Below are 19,205 nucleotides of genomic sequence, written 5' to 3' on the forward strand. Positions count from 1 at the left end.
ACACGCAAACCCCCACAGTATGACAGACTGGCAGACACACGGGAGAGGGTCTGACTAGAGGCTATGTTTTAAAATACATGCATGTCCTTGGTGACTCTGTAACCTACCACCCTGAAGCCCTGTACAGTGTTTTGATGCTGTCTCCTGATATTGTTATTAACATAACAATGACCTATATAACCTGCTTTCACTGTCCCCTCTTCAGAGACTTTTCCTGATACATTCGGGTTGAGACCGCTCAATTCGAATTGTATCTACTCACAATAAGTATATTTTGTTACACTAATTTTTGGTGTTTCTCTGCATATTTAGGTTTTTCACAATAGACAAATCCTTGATATATTTGGATGAAAATATTGATAAAAATATTTCTGAAATGGGGAATGGATATTAGGTTTCTTAAAAAGAATGGAAAAAGTAGTCACTATTGTCAAAGAGATAAATTGATAGCAGATACCTTGCTTGGACTTGGGAGTTTTCTTATGCACATATCCAAATATTCACTTTTAAGAAATCCCTGACCAGAATCACTCAGCCACTCACTTTTCTTTCACCCAAAGTTACAAATTCTTTGATTCTCAAAGGATACAGCTTGGGGGATGGGGGGCAGAGACTATCGTGTGAACTGATATCCCTTGATCTCACTAAAATGGGGAGGGCAGGGTTCAATCAATCATGTTAAAATTAGCCAGAGGTTGATCATCTATATTTCTCCCTCCTTTTCTCTTCACAAGCCTCATTGAACCTAGCTTCTTTGAGTACTTTCCTTTTTCTGAAATCAAAATGACCTCCTTATATTCATATAGCATAACTGCTCAGAATAAACCTTATGTTAAAATTTTGGTGAGTTTGATTATTTTTGACACTATTTTTTGGAGAGGTTATTGTAAAAAAAGCATTTTAAATGTGGTACATTAAGTTCAACCACTCCTCTTCATCAAAAAAGTGAAAAAGTAAGCTGGGAAAAAAGATTTGCAATCCATATAACTCAAGATATGAGTATGAAAAATATAAGGATATATAACAAGAAATCTATGTTTTTTTGTGGCAAGTATGTATGTAGCAACTAGTTCGCTATTTCAACATTCTTCACATTGTTGTAGGGTAAAAACATCACAAAGTTTAGTAAAGCTAAAAGAAAGTTTTACTTGGCATATATTCAAAACGGAAAAGCGGGAAATAGACAAGCATGCTGCCAGATCTAATGTCTGCCTGAGTCCAAGGGGGCTACAGAATAAGCAAGAATGGGAAAACGGACAAGCACACTGCCAGAGCCATGTCTGCCCGAGTCCAAGGAACATTACAGGATCATCAGTATATATTAACATTACAAAATGGGGAAAACCACTGAAATCTTCACCTTTTCACAGATTGGCTAGAAACTGCGATCCTACTTCTCAAATTGTCTTTCCTAACAATCATTGGTAGAGGTTTCAGTAAAAACAGTCAGGAGGATCTTCATTGGCCCAACAAATTTTCTACTCACTAAATGCTAATAGAAAAGATAAGCATGGAAAGTCTTTTATGTTCCCTTTGATGATTTGTTTCCCTAAAATATATTTTCCAAGATTATCTTTATTGTCTTTATACCTCAGGGCCCAGTTTAGGTGCCCTCGTGAGTCCTTGTGAGTCCAGCTCCAACTGTTCAACATGTACAATTCAATAGCGTTAGTTGTGTTTATCATGTTGTTTAACAATTACCATTATCTCAGAAAACTGTATGTTTTAATAATCTTTTGATGTATATATAACAAACCGCTCCAGAAGTTTGTGGATTAAAACAAGAATTGTTACTTTTCTCATGGAGCATTTAGAGAGTGCTCAGTGGAAATGGCTTGTCTCTGGGCCACGTGGTTTAGGCAGATGAAGAAAGAGAAGAATTGAAGTTGACTCACATTTCTAGTACCTTAGCTAGGGTGGCTGAAAGGCTTTGGGCTGGCTGAGATTCTCTCTGTAATCTTACATCTAGCAGGTACTCTCTCCATGTGGCCTCTCAAGTGGCTCAATAGTCAGTTTTATATGACTCAGGTCTGCAAGACAATGAAAACAGAAGTGCTAAGGACTTTGTGAGCCTGACCCAAGAAGTCATACAGTTTCACTTCTCAGTTGCACAGCCAGCTCAGATTCAATGGGAGAAAACATGGACTTTACCTCTTGATGGGAGAACTGGTAAAGAGTCTATGAAATGAGATATATTCAAACAATCTACCATGTAAGTCTATGGAAAAATGACCAATTGTCATAAGGAGGTCTTCTTCAGCAAAGCAAACAATTAACCATAAAAAGAGAGGCAGATCCTCATTAATAATCTGAGATAAGCAAAATAAGACCACGACGGGATTCCATTTCACATCTATTTGATTGGCAAAAAATAAAATCTAAAAATACCTGTTGCCATCAAGTTGATTATGACTCATAGAGACCCTATAGGACATAGTAGGGTTTCGAAGGCTATAACATTCCAGGAGAAGACTGTCACATTTTTCTCCCACAGAGCAGCTAGTAAACTCAAACTGTTGATCTTTCTGTTAGCAGCCAAGCGATTAACCACTGTGCCACCAAATATAAAGAGGTTTTGCATAAATAAGATCTCTTACTCTTTGGTATCAAGGGTGTATAACTGATACAACTTTCTAGTAAGTAATTCAGTACTATCTTGCAAAGCAGAGCATTCTTGTACTCTGTTACTCAAAAATTCCACTCTAGTCTTACATCCACAACAAAAATTTTGCTACAGTACACCAGAAGACATGTATAAGAATGTTCATAGCAGCATTGTTTTGAAATAGCAAGACCTACGAACAAACTCAGTGTCCACTGATGGAAAAATGGATAAATGAAATGTTGGTATTCTCACACTGTCTCAGTTATCTAGTGCTGCTATGACAGAAATACCACAAGTGATGGCTTCAACAAACAGAAGTTTATTTTCTCATAGTCTGGTAGGCTAGAAGTCCAAATTCAGGGCATTAGGTTCAGGGGAAGGCTTTCTCTCTTTGTCAACTCTAGAGGAAGGTGCTTATCATCAAACTTCCCCAGTACTAGGAGTTTCTCAGTGCAAGGACCCTGGTCGAAAAATGTGCTCTTCTCCTGGTACTACTTTCTAGGTGATATGAGGGCCCCCTGTCTCTCTGCTTGCTTCTCTCTTTTATATCTTAATAGAGATTGATTTAAGACACAACCTAATCTTGTAGTGAGTTTAGCCTCTTTCACGTAACTGTCTCTAAACCTGCCTCATTTGTTTTGTAGAGGTAGGATTTACAACACATAGGGAAATCACATCAGATGACAAAATGGGGGACAATCACACAATACTGGGAATCATGGCCTAGTCAATTTGACACATATTTTTTGGGGGAACACAATTCAAGCCACAGCACAATCTATGAAATATTACTCAACAGGGGAAATGAATGAACTACAGATACTCATAATTCCATGGCTGGATCATGGAAACAATGTTGAATGGAAAGAGCAAATCTAGGAAGAATACACAGAGTAAGGAGTAAGATATTTGTTTTATTTAATTCAAGTTCAAGCAAAAAAAACCACTATATTGATATATATGTATGTACATATATATACAGTGATATGATTATATCCTACAGGATGTGAACACCAGAAGGTGGGGATCATTGGAGGCCATCTTGGAGACTGACCACCATACTTACAAACTAAGTGTATGTTATGGACTTAATTTGTCCCCCTAAAGACATGTTGAAGTCCTAACCTCTAGACTGCTAACTGTGATCTTGTTTGGGGAAATAAAATTTTTCTTTGCAGACGTTACCTGTTAAATTAAGGAAGTCTTATAACAGTACAGTTGATTCTAATCCTAATCCTTCCTGGGCAGTGTTTTATAAGAGAAGAACAAACAAACAGGGTCATATGCGGGAATGAGGGGGTAAAGGGGTCATCATGTGAGGATTCATCTATAAACCAAGGAACATCAAGGAACACCTGGGCTACAGAAGCTGAATCAGCCAGGGAAGGAGTCCTTAGAGCTGACAGAGACATAGATTAGCCCTGCAACAATCTGCATTCAGATGTACAGCCTCCAGAACTGTGGGAAAATATATTTTTGTTCTTTAAAGCCACTCATTTTGTGGTATTATGTTACGGCCCTAGGAAATTAGAACAGTGTAAAAATACATTAACAGTACAACTACATGAAGAATATATATATATACATATATTCTCAATTTAGTTAAGTATAATCAAACACTGGCATTATCACATTTGCAAACTTAAAATCCTCACAATTTTCTTCAAAACCCCTAAGACAGTTTCTGTACAGTTTTCAATTTCTTCCTAATAACATCCTATTTTTACTCACCAGCTTGTAGGAAAGTCACAATTGGTATCTAAATTTGTGTTTATAAATAAAATTCCAACCGTATTTGTAATTGATTTCTAATCTACTGCTTTCAGAGGGAAGATGCAATCTTTCATATAGGTTTACTGTAAAAAGTTTATATAAATTAGCTTTAGGAATTTCCCTCTCCACAGTAATTTTTCATATTCTTCCTAATCAGGCAGTCCCTGGGTTATGAACGAGATCATTTTTTAAGTATATCTTTAAGTCGAATTTGTAGATAAGTCAGAACAGGTGCTTATGGTTTTTATTTAGCCTTACTTTAGTGCAAGAAAAGACTTGAAGTCTTTTCAATGATTTAAAAGCTACACATACAGCAAGTAAAGGTGATTGTGATGAAGAATTTGTTGTGAGTGGGTGTTGATTCAATTGTTCTGCAATAAGGGAAAATTTACGTAACATTAAAGGGAAAGTACACGATGTTCATAAGTTGGATGTTTGAAACCTAGGGAATTATTGTAGGGAATTATTTGTACCTCCAACTGTGAGTGTTTGAAGTGCAATGTTGGAGATTTTATTTATTGTCTAAAATGTTCCCAAGCTATTTTCCAACTCTCTTACCCCTATACAAATATGCGATATGTCCTTCCCATAAATTTACATAAATTCAGACTTTGGTAGAAAGAATGCTTAATATGTATACATTTTGCTATACATATGATTTCTGCTTATGTGAATGTACAGGCTAAAAGTGCTTGCACTCATCAACCAGTTTTTTAGCCACTGATGCTTAGGAAATAAATTCACTCATACGTGTGCTATTATTTCAGTCTCTCAGTGTAGCAGTAGTTTAATTTTTTTACTATCATTACCAGTAGTATCTACCACCAGTCGGTCAGTTTGTAGTACTGTGGTGCCTTGCGTATTGATATGATGCTTAAGCTATGGTGAGTATCAGCAGGGTCACCCATGATGGACAGGTTTCAGTGGAACTTCCAGACTAGGACATACTAGAAAGAAAAGCATGGCAATGTACTTCTGAAAATTAACACACGAAAGCCCTATAAATCTCAACAGAATTTTGTCCGGTATAGTGCTAGAAGATGAGTCTTCTAGGTTGGAAGACATTCAAAATACACAGTGGCCACAACAATGAACTCAGGCATACCAACAATGACCAGAGACTGTTCTGTTGCACAATGGGATTGCCGTGAGTTGGAACCAACTTGACAGCATCTAACAACTAACAATCAGTAGCGTGGTTTTAACTTTGAATTCTTTTGAGATAAATGTGTGAAAAGAAATATAATATGCAATATTGATAGTCTCTGGAGAAAATAGCGGAACAGCTAAGAGGAGGGAAGAAAAGGAGACACAGAAAGAGAAGCCAAAGCAGAAGGAAAGATACACTACATATCATAACAAGTGTTCAGTATGAGCTTATGCCAAATAACCTATGACATAGTATGCTGTATCTGAGAATGTCCGGAAAACCAGTGGAATATCCCACTAGGAGCCTTCTTATATGCCCTACGGTAAGGAGAAACAAGTGTAGACCATAAGCCCAGAAAATTAGGCCAACATTTGTGAGGGCAGCCAAGCACGTACGTATATTCCTCAGATTTGTATGAGAGCTCAGCAGTAAAAGCAAATGGTTAAGCACTCAGCTGCTAAGCAAATAATTGGCAGTTTGAATCCACTCACATGTGGCTCAGAAGAAAAGACTGGTAACCTACTTTCAAAATATTGCAGCCACCGTAACCCTGTGGAGTGCAGTTCTAACCCAAAACTCATCAACTTGATGGCAACTGTGTTGTTTGTTTTAAGTTGGCAAGCTATATATATATATTTTTTTTTTTTTTTCCTTCTCACTTACTAAATTCCTATTTGGATATTGGAGTCTTGGGTGTCCAGTACATTGTTTCAGAGGGTTTTGCAATAAAGAAAGGTGTTCCTTTGTGGCAGACTCTGTGCTCTTTGCTGTAAGTCACCTGAAGCGCATATCACTTTGGCAAGCTTTGGCAGAGTGGAAACTCAGAGAAGTGTTGGCAAAAAAAAAATAGCTGCTGATTTGGGAGCTTGTTGCAACATGATACCACCAAGGGAAGAAGCCACAAAAAACGAGGGTAAATGCAGAATTTTTGAAGTAATTTAGATGATCTCAAGTTTGTGGCTCATATCTAATCATGATCCCCCTAAAAATCCCTTATAAATTCCAGAACCATTTCAGAGAATTGTGAAGATGTGTTCAACTGTCTTCAGTGACTGAACAAAGGAAGATGCAAAAGATTTTTGATTTGTGACAGCTATTCTGACCCTCTTCTGATATCCCTCCATTGCCAACCCCACAAACACACCCTGCGTTGCCTGGAAAAAGAATACACCCTAATAATAGTTGTGATTTTTATTTTGTTCAGAGTAAAAGAGTTATAGGAAGAAGAGTTCAAATCTCAAAAAAAAAAAAAAAATTGGGAAAGAAAGAGGAGTGTCTTAGTTTATTAGCACTGCTGTAACACAAATTCCACATGTGGGTGGCTTTAAAAAAGATATGTTTATTTTCTCACAGTTCAGGAGACTAGAAGTACAAATTCAGGTTGGCTCCAGGGGAATGCTCTCTCTCTGTCAGGTCACGGAGAAGACCCTTGTCTCTTTCAGCTTCTGTAGTCCCTGCATTCCTTGGTTCCTTAGGGATCCTCACATGGCATCTACCTTCCCCCTATTCCTGCTCATCTCTGTGTCTAATCTACTCTTTTTATAACTCAGAAGTGATTATGTTTAGAACCCACTCTACACTGATAGGATCTCATTAACTTAACAAAGATTACATATGCAGGTATAGGAGGTTAGGATCCCAGCACATATTATAGGGTAACACAATTCAATCTATGGCAAGGAGTATCATAAAAAAAAAAAAAAAAAACACCACAGCCGTCGTATCATACTGATATGCAATATTTGGATGCTCTCCTAATTTGCCTCATGAAAAAGATGAGCTAATGTTACATACCAAGAGAATAACATCACAGAAAAAAATTTCAAGAAAATGTGAGTTTTATACATAGTACACAGCAAAAGGTTGCTGGATATTTCCCACAAACTTAACTAATCATTGGCCTTCCTATCTAAAAGTTATAAAAAGTCTTTTTTGTTTGTTTGTTTTGCAATCGTAGATTAAATAGTTTAAGAGTCTAGCACATATCATAATTTCCAACTCTCTGGATTGACTTTAAATGTAACTTTAAGTTCAAGAGTATAAACTTACGTAGATGATCAATAAGGAATACCACAAATCTACAATACTCCCTCAGAAGAAATTGTGTTCATCACACATTTGTATACCACATTCAACATGCTCATTAATACTTAATGTAGGATGTTATTTATTTATTTTTTGTTATATGTCCTTTATACTCAATAAACCTTTGGATTGATGTAATGGTTGAAAGTCGAATCACACTGAAATAGAGTCACAGGGGATCCATTCTTTTAGTGAAAAAAATAATATTTGTTGTATACCTACTGTGTGTCAGGCATGGGTCTAGGCACAAAATACAGTGTATTGAAAATATCTGAGCACCATCAGCACTGAGGTATCATAGGGACTAAATCACATTGTGCTTCCACTTGCAAATATTTTGGCTATACGAGATGAAATAATATTTTGATTGTGTAAGTAAAATGAAATTGGGTTAGCAAGGAACTTAAATCTACCTGTTCTCATTATGCATTGTGTAGCTGAATAAAATAGTTACATTTAGAATTAGAAAACCCAGATGCTTGTCCAGCTTAATCATTGTCTAAATTCATGGCTTCAGGTAAATCACTTAACTTTTGAGCCTTAATCCCATTTGTAGTGTTTTTCGGAGTAGTAGCCAGTTTAAAACAATATACTGTTAGTACCAGAGAGCTCTCTCCCAGTGAACACTGTATCTTTAGAATTCTTGTGTAATTTAGGGATTAAAAAATGTATAATAGTATGTACATCTTGAGAGCATCCTTATTTACCTCTTGGTCCACCAAGATCAAGAAATTAAGAAACAAAAGATACACGAGGCCAAATGGGCGGCTCCTGTCTGGAGGCAGAATGAGAAGGCAGGAAGGGACAGGGACTGGTTGAATGGACAGGGATGGAAAGGGGGAGTGTGCTGTCACATTGTGGGGATTGTAACAAATGTCACAAAACAACATGTGTCTAAGTTTTTGTATGACAAATTAACTTCAGCTGTATATTTTCACCTAAAGCACAACTAAAAAAAAAAAAACATATATCACTCATGGAGGATCCAAACTCTTAGAGCACAATAAAAACAACAGTATCATTCCTTTCTGGAATAGCTACCCTGCCAGCCTCATTCAAGTAAACGTAATACTAGCTATATCCTGAAATACATGCTTTCCCTGAACCTTTCTTTTTCTATGTAACTATTCCATGTTATACGTGGCAGGAGTGAGGTTGGAAAAATACTGTTCAATAATGTAGGCAAGCATACTAATGCTACCATAGGTACTCTTTGTCACCATTTTTCAATATGTTTGTCTCAGCCTTGTGGTTCATTCACGGACAGTTGTATAGGTATTGTTTGAGTCTGACATTGTTCTTATTAGCTCTGATAGCTTTTGCTTCAGAACGTGACATTTTTACTTTTTCAAGGCAAACATCTCCTATATGCTTCAACACACCGCAAATAATTAAGATTATTTTAACTCGCATCATCAAGTGAAATATAAATATCAGTAACTTTATAGAACAGATGACCTTTATTTAGGTTATTCAATAATGCGAAGACAACTTCTATTGGTCACAAGCCAAATCTGAGAACAGAACAATAGACATTGTACATTACACAGTCAACATGAAAATTTAATACTTTATTTCGTTAAAGAATGAACTAGAGAAAGCGTAGAATTCAGTTGGGCAAAGGAAGATGTTCCTCTTGCATATTCATATTTTGTTAGTTCCTGTTGAGTTGGCTCCTACTCCTTGCCTGGCCCGGTGCCATCCTCACAACAGTTGGTATGTTTGAGTCCATTGGTGCAGCTCTTGGGTCAGTTCATTTCATGGAGAGTTTCCCTCGTCTTTGCTGGCCTTCTAATTTACCATACATGATGTCCTTTTCTAGCAATTGGTTTTTCCTGATGATGTGTCCAAAATAAGCAAGCCAAAGTCTCACCGTCTTCGAATTCTTGCTTTACTTCTTACATATCCTTGGTTACTTAGAATTCCAACTGGGGTGGGGGGGAAGAGGTGGCTCCTTCACTTGCTTTAATATTATTTTATTGCCTGTTACAGTTTTGGAAAACCGTAACGAAAAAAAGCAAAATTTCCAGGCTTAACAAGTAAGAGCCTGACATAGTTTTATGTAATCAGATACAAAGTAAATATTCACATATCGAAATTAAAATATGGGAGCCTAGGGTGCTGAGGAGAAGAGGTTATGTCTGTTTGGTCAAAACATACCCTTTCTTGTCAAGTTGATTCCAACTCATAGTGACCCTGTAGGACAGAGTAGAGCTGCTCCATAGGATTTCCAAGGCTGTAAATCTTTACGGAAGCAGACCACCACAGCTTTCACCGGTAGGCTCGAACCACTGGCCTTTCTGTTAGCAGCCAAGTACTTAACCCGCTGTGCCACCAGGGCTCCTTAATAAAAATATAGATCTCTAAACTTAAAAACAATAGAAGCACACAATTTATAGTTGTAGAAAGGGATAGAGATCTTAAAGATAGATACAAAGAATCATTGAACCATTCATCCAAGAAAAAAATTCGTCACTTGAAATTTAATATTCACAATTCCATGTTTGCTGAAATAGCAAGAATGAAATTTTTAACAACACTACCACCAGCAATAACAAAAACAACTGGGTGTATTTATAAGTATCTTGTTCAAGTCTTTTGGCTGAAAAACTTGATCAAAGTATGTTAATATATTCAGCTTTTTATGAATCATGATGACAACAATTGTATTTGTACAATTAAATATTATAAACATTTATATATAAACACAATAATTCCAATGTGCAAATCACAAGATAACTGATAAAGACATTTCTAGCATTCTTTAATTCTTTCATTTTCAAAATATTCCGTGTAGTATAGAGACAATTCACCAATTTGGCTTTGGCATATTGATTTTTTTTTTCTTTAGTCATTCTCAATTTAGAAGATTTTTACTGTTAGGTTTCAAATAATTGATGTAGTTATTGATTCGTTTCATTTATTTGTACTGTGTTTGATGTGTCTGTATTTTGCCAACCATCTAAGGAAATACATTTTATGATAATCATAAATGCTTTCTTGGGGGAAATAGTCTTCTGACCCTCTAAAGGCACACTGCGTGTGTTTCTATAAACTATTAATGCCAGCTTTGATAGTTTCAATTTTCAATATAAATATTTCTATCACAGTCAGCATTTTTGAAAACAGCAAGTATTCATGCATTATCTGAAGGAAGCTCTATATTGAAATGCCACAGAAATAGCTTAAAGGATAATCTTGATGTGATATTTGTTTCAGAAGGTATTTTGACCAATTTAGCAGTGTTTTCAATCATTGAATGTGCTTAGTAGGCCTTTCTACCCATTGGTACATGAAAACATTCTTGACAGATCACTAGTTAATAATTTTATGTGGTTTCATAGGTTTCTTAAAGCTGAGATTTTGTATCTTTTTTTTTTTTCAGTTCTTCATTTAATTCCATTAGTCCATCTTTCCCTTTAGCAAATTCACAGGAGAAACAAAAAGTTTAGTGCACTGAGGAGAATGCTGAAAACATTTGGATAGTTAGGCATTTTAATTATGAAGCTTCTCATTTCATGTTTTTGTTTGTAATAAAAGCAGATCGTTATTGAGGCAGTTACAGCTACCTGAACATAACGAATCTAGGCTGTTTCAAACACTCACGCAGAGTTTATCCACATATCTACAATTTAGATGGAGTTCTCCCTCTGAAATTATGTTTGATGTTTGATTAGTTTTATTTATCATTTCCAGGTAGTTCCAAATGAGTCACTCAAAAATAGTCCAATTTCTTTATGTAAAATGATTCATTATTGTAGAATAGGATAGCCTAAAAACATAGTTTCCCCAAAAATGATTACCTTGCAAAGCAAAAATACCCCGTCTCCCATGAGAGCACAATAATTCAAAGACAATAATGTTTTTTTCCCCGGCTTAATGGATAGAACACATTTTATTGTCTAAATACATGAATAACAGGACAGAAAAAAAATGCAACAGAAATTAATGAAGTATGGTATGTTCAATTGTTAACCTAGCTTTTCAATTGTAAAGGCAAATGGCTATCTCCTAAGAGAAATTTCTCCCTAAAATATGCACCTTTTAAATACAACTGGTATCCTTTTAAAGGGCCTATGACATTTGCTAATTTTTTTAAAAAAAATGAAGTTGAACAAAGATGCAATCTAAAGGCATAAAAATAATGGACAAATTAACATAGATTTCAATGGGAATTCCTTTTAAAATCTTCAGGGATTATCCTTTTAGAAATAAAGGAGCTCTTTAAAAGAAGTGTCATCAGTCATGTAGAATGAGTGCAGGGAAAAGAATACGGAACAAGACACAGTGAACGATGTTTGATAACGCCATCTTTGTGGAGTTAACACACCACAACGTAAAACAACAGGGAGAACATTTTCTTGTCAAAGACCAAACTTCAAAGCTCCTCTGGGTTGCAGCATTAGTTTGCTTTCCTCTCTACTGCCACGCCTGACCACTCCATATTTAGTAAAATGGAGAGCAATTTTAGAAAATTTCAGAGTATAAAATATAAGTTGGTAAAATAAGATCATGCAGTACCTCTTATGAATAGTTTCATTCATTTATTAAAAAAATATTTGGTGACCAAATACTCTGTGCCAGCTAGTATACTAAAAAAAAAAAAAAGAGACTGAAAATAGAAGAATGAATTAGAACATTCAGTACATTTAATGCACTTACGGCTTTGTAGAAAAGACAAACATAAATATGAATATGACACAACACAGTAACTGGAATGAAAAGATAAGCTGTATAATGGGACAATGAAGAAACTTGAAAGATTACAGGGATCCTATACTGGGTAAGGAAACACTGGTGGCATAATTGTTAAGTGCTACAGCTGCTAACCAAAGGGTCAGCAGTTCAAATCCTCCAGGTGCTCCTTGGAAATTCTATGCGGCAGTTCTACTCTGTCCTATAGGGTCGCTATGAATCGGAATCTACTCGACAGCACTGGGTTTGGTTTGTTTTTTTTTCATGTTGTGTAAATGGAAGGGCATAAGGAAAACCAAAAAAATTAGAACGAAAATGAACATTTTGTATAAATATGATCCTTGCAGTGCTTACAGAATCACTGGGAGGGGTGAAGAGAAAGGGACAGGTATGAGACTGAAAACTTTCCAGGGGTTTGATAAGATACACATTCCTGCCTCACACCTTTCCACTTTCAGTGCCTCTTTGAGCACCATTACCCTAAAGAAAGAATACTGGGATTATTACCAGAATAAGGTTCTTGCCTCTCACTGGTCAAGAATGAGCAGGTAAGGCACGCAGAGTTTTCCACAGGAGCAAAGCTTTATTGAAGAGGCTTGTGAGCAGAGAGGAGGAGGGCCTAGTGCAACTCATAGCCCTGTTGCACAGAACAAAAAACGGGCCTGGGTTTTTAAAAGTTCCTGGGGTGGAAAAGGTTTATGTTTATTCATAGACACAGGCAGGGTTATGTTAACTGAGGTGCACGCTCAGTAGCTTTCCAAGATGGCTCCTTTTCTGGAGGCCTCTGGGATTCGTAGCAGGGCTTATTATAGGGTGTCACGCCTGCGCAGTCTCTCGTTCCCTGGGCTTGATTCCCTGCTGGGGCTGCAGCCCCTCACTGCCCTAGTAGAAGGTCACACAGCAGTCACAAGTGGGTGTTCTGCACATATTCCTGGGGCTGATTTTCTCCAGCTGCTTCTGAAAGGCAACTTTAAAGAGGTTTGTGGGCTATTTTTTGATACCCTGCCCCATCGTTCTGGGGAATGGTTTTGTTTCTGTGCCCTGGCCCATTTCTTGTTACTTTATTTGCAGATTTGGGTGCGCCTCTGTTCCCTGTCTTACTAAGTCTCTAGGTTCCACACTCAACCCCCTATTATCTTCCTGATAGTGTAGTCTATTTCTCTTTTACTTGCTTCTCCTCTAACCACACCAGTCTCTTTCCTATTCCTCAAACAGGCACCCTCTGATCTCAGGGCTGTTGCTCCCTGTCTTAAGATGAATAAGAAATCCTAAAATCTGAAATTATGGAGTGTTATGGATTGAATTTTTTTCCCAAAAATATATATGTTGTAAATCCTAAAGTCTAGTGGTAAAGAGCTGTGCTGCTAACCAAAAGGTCGGCAGTTCAAATCCACCAGCTGCTCCTTGGAAACCATAATGGGCAGTTCTACTCTGTCCTATAGGGTTCCTATGAGTCTGAATCAACTGGTGGGCAACAGGTTTGGTTTTGGATATTCCTGTGGTTATAATCCCATTTGGAAATGGGTTGTCTTTGTTATGTTAATAAGGCAGGATTAGTGTAGAGAGTGTCTTAAATTCATCTTTTTTGAGATATAAAAGAAATTAAGCAAGCAAATGAAAGAAGCAGAGATGAGGGAAGAGAGATGCTGAGCCACATGAAGATCACCGAAGAGCAGAAGCTCGAAGAGACAAGGACCTTCCTCCAGAGCCAACAAAGAGAGAAAGCCTTTCTCTAGAGCCAGCACTCTGAATTCAGACATCTATCCTCCTAAACTTTGAAAAATAAATTTCTGTTTGTTAAACCTATTCACTTGTGGTATTTCTCTTACAGCAGCACTAGATAAATAAGACAGAATTTGGTACCAGAAGAGTCGGCTGCTGTTCTAACAGATACCTAAAATGTGGAGGTGGTTCTGATAACTAAGGTAACTAAGATATGGAGTCAATAATATTTTTTGAATCTAGAATTAATGCAACATATTGGGTTTATTATTTCTAGAAGCTCCTTGCAATGGTGCTTTATATAAGATAATCTTCTTGATGTACATTTAAACTATTCCAAATAAGATGATGAATAAATAACTCTTTTATCTCTAGGCTTCCACTTGCTACCTGTATTATTTTGGACTAATTACTTAATATTTCTGTGCCTCAGTTTCTTCGTCTGTAAACTGGGATCATTAAAATACCCAACTCACAGTACTGTTAAAAGAATCATATGAGAACGATGGGAACAGTTCAGAGAATCACAGAAATCTAACATTGGAGGCGGAGCCAAGATGGCGGACTAGGCAGATGCTACCTCGGATCCCTCTTACAACAAAGACGTGGAAAAACAAATGAATCGATCACATACATAACAATCTATGAACCCTGAACAACAAACACAGATTCAGAGACGGAGAACGAACTAATACGGGGAAGCAGCGATTGTTTTCAGAGCCTGGAGCCAGCGCACCAGTCAAGTATGGCACAAGCAGAGAGAGCTGCTCCACCCCCCTGAACTAGCCCCGGGAGGGGGACCAGCTGGTTCCGCGGGCGGCGTGGGACGCAGCCGGTAGGAGAAGTCCCCAGGAGGCAGTGACTGGTCTTGGAATGGGGAGAGCAGCGTCCCAGCGGGGGAACTGTCCCGCCGGGATTTGGACTGGAAGCAGGTATGGCATAAACACGGAGAGCTGCTCCACCCCCCTGAACTAACCCTGGGAAGGGGCCCAGCTGGGTCGGGTAGGTGGCGTGGGACGCAGCCGGTAGGAGAAGTCCCCGGGAGGCAGCGACTGGTATTGGAGTGGGGAGAACAGCGTCCCAGCCGGGACACTCGGTCATGGCACAACCACGGAGAGCTGCTCCACCCATCTGAACTAACCCCGGGAGGGGGCCCAACTGGTTTTCGGAGGTGGCACGGCCACGCGGCTGGAGGGACGAAAAGTCCCCAGGAGGCAGCGACTGATTTTGGAGTCGAGAGTGCACCATCCAAGTAGGGGAGCCTTGACGCTGGGCATGGGGCTGGAAGCGGAGGATCTGACCATGACTCCAGCGGGCCAGATCCCCCGGGGGCAATCTCCACACAGCCAGTGCACATAGGTGACACGCCCCACAGGAATCTCAGATATAATAGTCATTCCAAGCAAGACAAGCAACTCTGGCTATATTCTGAGGTGCTACTCTCCTATCTCTCTGTTCCCTCCCCCACCCTCCCCAGGCGGCTTCATTAACATCCGAATAGCCTGAGCCAGAGGGAGAACTCTGATAGGGATCTGACTGCATTTTTTTTTAGCGGATTTTCTGGAAAAACTAGTTTCCCAGTGATGGCTCAGAGACAACAATCCATATCAAACCACTTAAAGAAGCAGACCATGACAGCTTCTCCAACCCCTCAAACAAAAGAATCAAAATCTTTCCCTAATGAAGATACAATCCTGGAATTATCAGATACAGAATATAAAAAACTAATTTACAGAATGCTTAAAGACATCACAAATGAAATTAGGCTAACTGCAGAAAAAGCCAAGGAACACACTGATAAAACTGTTGAAGAACTCAAAAAGATTATTCAAGAACATAGCGGAAAAATTAATAAGTTGCAAGAATCCATAGAGAGACAGCATGTAGAAATCCAAAAGATTAACAATAAAATTACAGAATTAGACAACGCAATAGGAAGTCAGAGGAGCAGACTCGAGCAATTAAATAGGGGTAAATAATAAGGTAACCACAAAAAGGTATAACAACTCTATAATTCAAGATAAAAGCCAAGAAAAACGTAACGACTCAACTAACAAAAAGTCAAACACTATGAAAATGAGGATCTCACAATTTACTAAGAAAAAAAGTATGTGGAAAAATGAAATTGTCAACAACACACATAAAAAGGCATCAAAATGACAGCACTAAAAACTTATTTATCTATAATTACGCTGAATGTAAATGGACTAAATGCACCAATAAAGAGACAGAGAGTCAGACTGGATAAAGAAACATGATCCATCTATATGCTGCCTACAAGAGACGCACCTTAGACTTAGAGACACAAACAAACTAAAACTCAAAGGATGGAAAAAAATATATCAAGCAAACAAGAAGCAAAAAAGAAGAGGAGTAGCAATATTAATTTCTGACAAAATAGACTTTAGACTTAAATCCACCACAAAGGATAAAGAAGGACACTATATAATGATAAAAGGGACAATGGATCAGGAAGACATAACCATATTAAATATTTATGCACCCAATGACAGGGCTGCAAGATACATAAATCAAATTTTAACAGAATTGAAAAGTGAGATAGATACCTCCACAATTATAGTAGGAGACTTCAACACACCACTTTCGGAGAAGGACAGGACATCCAGTAAGAAGCTCAATAGAGACACGGAAGATCTAATTACAACAATCAACCAACTTGACCTCATTGACTTATACAGAACTCTCCACCCAACTGCTGCAAAATATACTTTTCTTTCTAGTGCACATGGACCATTCTCTAGAATAGACCACATATTAGGTCATAAAACAAACCTTTGCAGAGTCCAAAACATTGAAATATTACAAAGCATCTTCTCAGACCACAAGGCAATAAAACTAGAGATCAATAACAGAAAAACTAGGGAAAAGAAATCAAATACTTGGAAAATGAACAATATCCTCCTGAAAAAAGACTGGGTTATAGAAGACATCAAGGAGGGAATACGGAAATTCTTAAAAAGCAACGAGAATGAAAATACTTCCTATCAAAACCTCTGGGACACAGCAAAAGCAGTGCTCAGAGGCCAATTTATATAGATAAATGCACACATACAAAAGGAAGAAAGAGCCAAAATCAGAGAACTGTCCCTACAACTTGAACAAATAGAAAGTGAGCAACAAAAGAATCCATTAGGCACCAGAAGAAAACAAATAATAAAAATTAGAGCTGAACTAAATGAATTAGAGAACAGAAAAACAATTGAAAGAATTCACAAAGCCAAAAGCCGGTTCTTCGAAAAAATTAACAAAATTGATAAACCATGGGCCACACTGACTAAAGAAATACAGGAAAGGAAACAAATAACCCGAATAAGAAACGAGAAGGACCACATCACAACAGAACCAAATGAAATTAAAAGAATCTTTTCAGATTATTATGAAAAACTGTACTCTAACAAATTTGAAAACCTAGAAGAAATGGATGAATTCTTGGAAAAACACTACCTACGTAAACTAACACATTCAGAAGTAGAACAACTAAATAGACCCATAACAAAAAAAGAGATTGAAACGGTAATCAAAAAACTCCCAACAAAAAAAAGCCCGGGCCCGGACGGCTTCACTGCAGAGTTCTACCAAACTTTCAGAGAAGAGTTAACACCACTACTTCTGAAGGTATTCCAAAGCATAGAAAATGACAGAATACTACCCAACTCATTCTATGAAGCCACCATCTCCCTGATACCAAAACCAAGTAAAGACATTACAAAAAAAGAAAATTATAGACTTATATCCCTCATGAACATTGATGCAAAAATCCTCAACAAAATTCTAGCCAATAGAATCCAACAAGACATCAAAAAAATAATTCACCCTGATCAAGTGGGATTTATAGCAGGTATGCAAGGCTGGTTTAATATGAGAAAAACCATTAATGTAATCCATCACATAAATAAAACAAAAGACAAAAACCACATGATCTTATCAATTGATGCAGAAAAGGCATTTGACAAAGTCCAACACCCATTCATGATAAAAACTCTTACCAAAATAGGAATTGAAGGAAAATTCCTCAACATAATAAAGGGCATCTATGCAAAGCCAACAGCCAATATCACTCTAAATGGAGAGAACCTGAAAGCATTTCCCTTGAGAACGGGAACCAGACAAGGATGCCCTTTATCACCGCTCTTATTCAACATCGTGCTGGAAGTCCTAGCCAGGGCAATTAGGCTAGACAAAGAAATAAAAGGTATCAGGATTGGCAAGGAAGAAGTAAAGTTATCACTATTTGCAGATGACATGATTATATACACAGAAAACCCTAAGGAATCCTCCAGAAAACTACTGAAACTAATAGAAGAGTTTGGCAGAGTCTCAGGTTATAAAATAAACATACAAAAATCAGTTGGATTCCTCTACATCAACAAAAAGAACACCGAAGAGGAAATAACCAAATCAATACCATTCACAGTAGTCCCCAAGAAGATAAGATACTTAGGAATAAATCTTACCAAGGATGTAAAAGACCTATACAAAGAAAGCTACAAAGCTCTACTACAAGAAATTCCAAAGGACATACTTAAGTTGAAAAACATACCTTGCTCATGGATAGGAAGACTTAACATAGTAAAAATGCCTATTCTACCAAAAGCCATCTATACATATAACGCATTTCCGATCCAAATTCCAACGTCATATTTTAAGCGGATAGAGAAACAAATCACCAATTTCATATGGAAGGGAAAGAAGCCCCGGATAAGCAAAGCACTACTGAAAAAGAAGAAGAAAGTGGGAGGCCTCACTTTACCTGATTTCAGAACCTATTATACAGCCACAGTAGTCAAAACAGCCTGGTCCTGGTACAACAACAGGCACATAGACCAATGGAACAGAATTGAGAACCCAGACATAGATCCATCCACGTATGAGCAGCTGATATTTGACAAAGGACCAGTGTCAATTAATTGGGGAAAAGATAGTCTTTTTAACAAATGGTGCTGGCATAACTGGTTATCCATTTGCAAAAAAATGAAACAGGACCCATACCTCACACCATGCACAAAAACTAACTCCAAGTGAATCAAAGACCTAGACATAAAGACTAAAACAATAAAGATCATGGAAGAAAAAATTGGGACAACCCTAGGAGCTCTAATACAAGGCATAAACAGAATACAAAACATTACCAAAAATGATGAAGAGAAACCAGAT

This window comes from Elephas maximus, chromosome 24, assembly GCF_024166365.1.
Source record: "Elephas maximus indicus isolate mEleMax1 chromosome 24, mEleMax1 primary haplotype, whole genome shotgun sequence".
NCBI lineage: Eukaryota > Metazoa > Chordata > Mammalia > Proboscidea > Elephantidae > Elephas > Elephas maximus.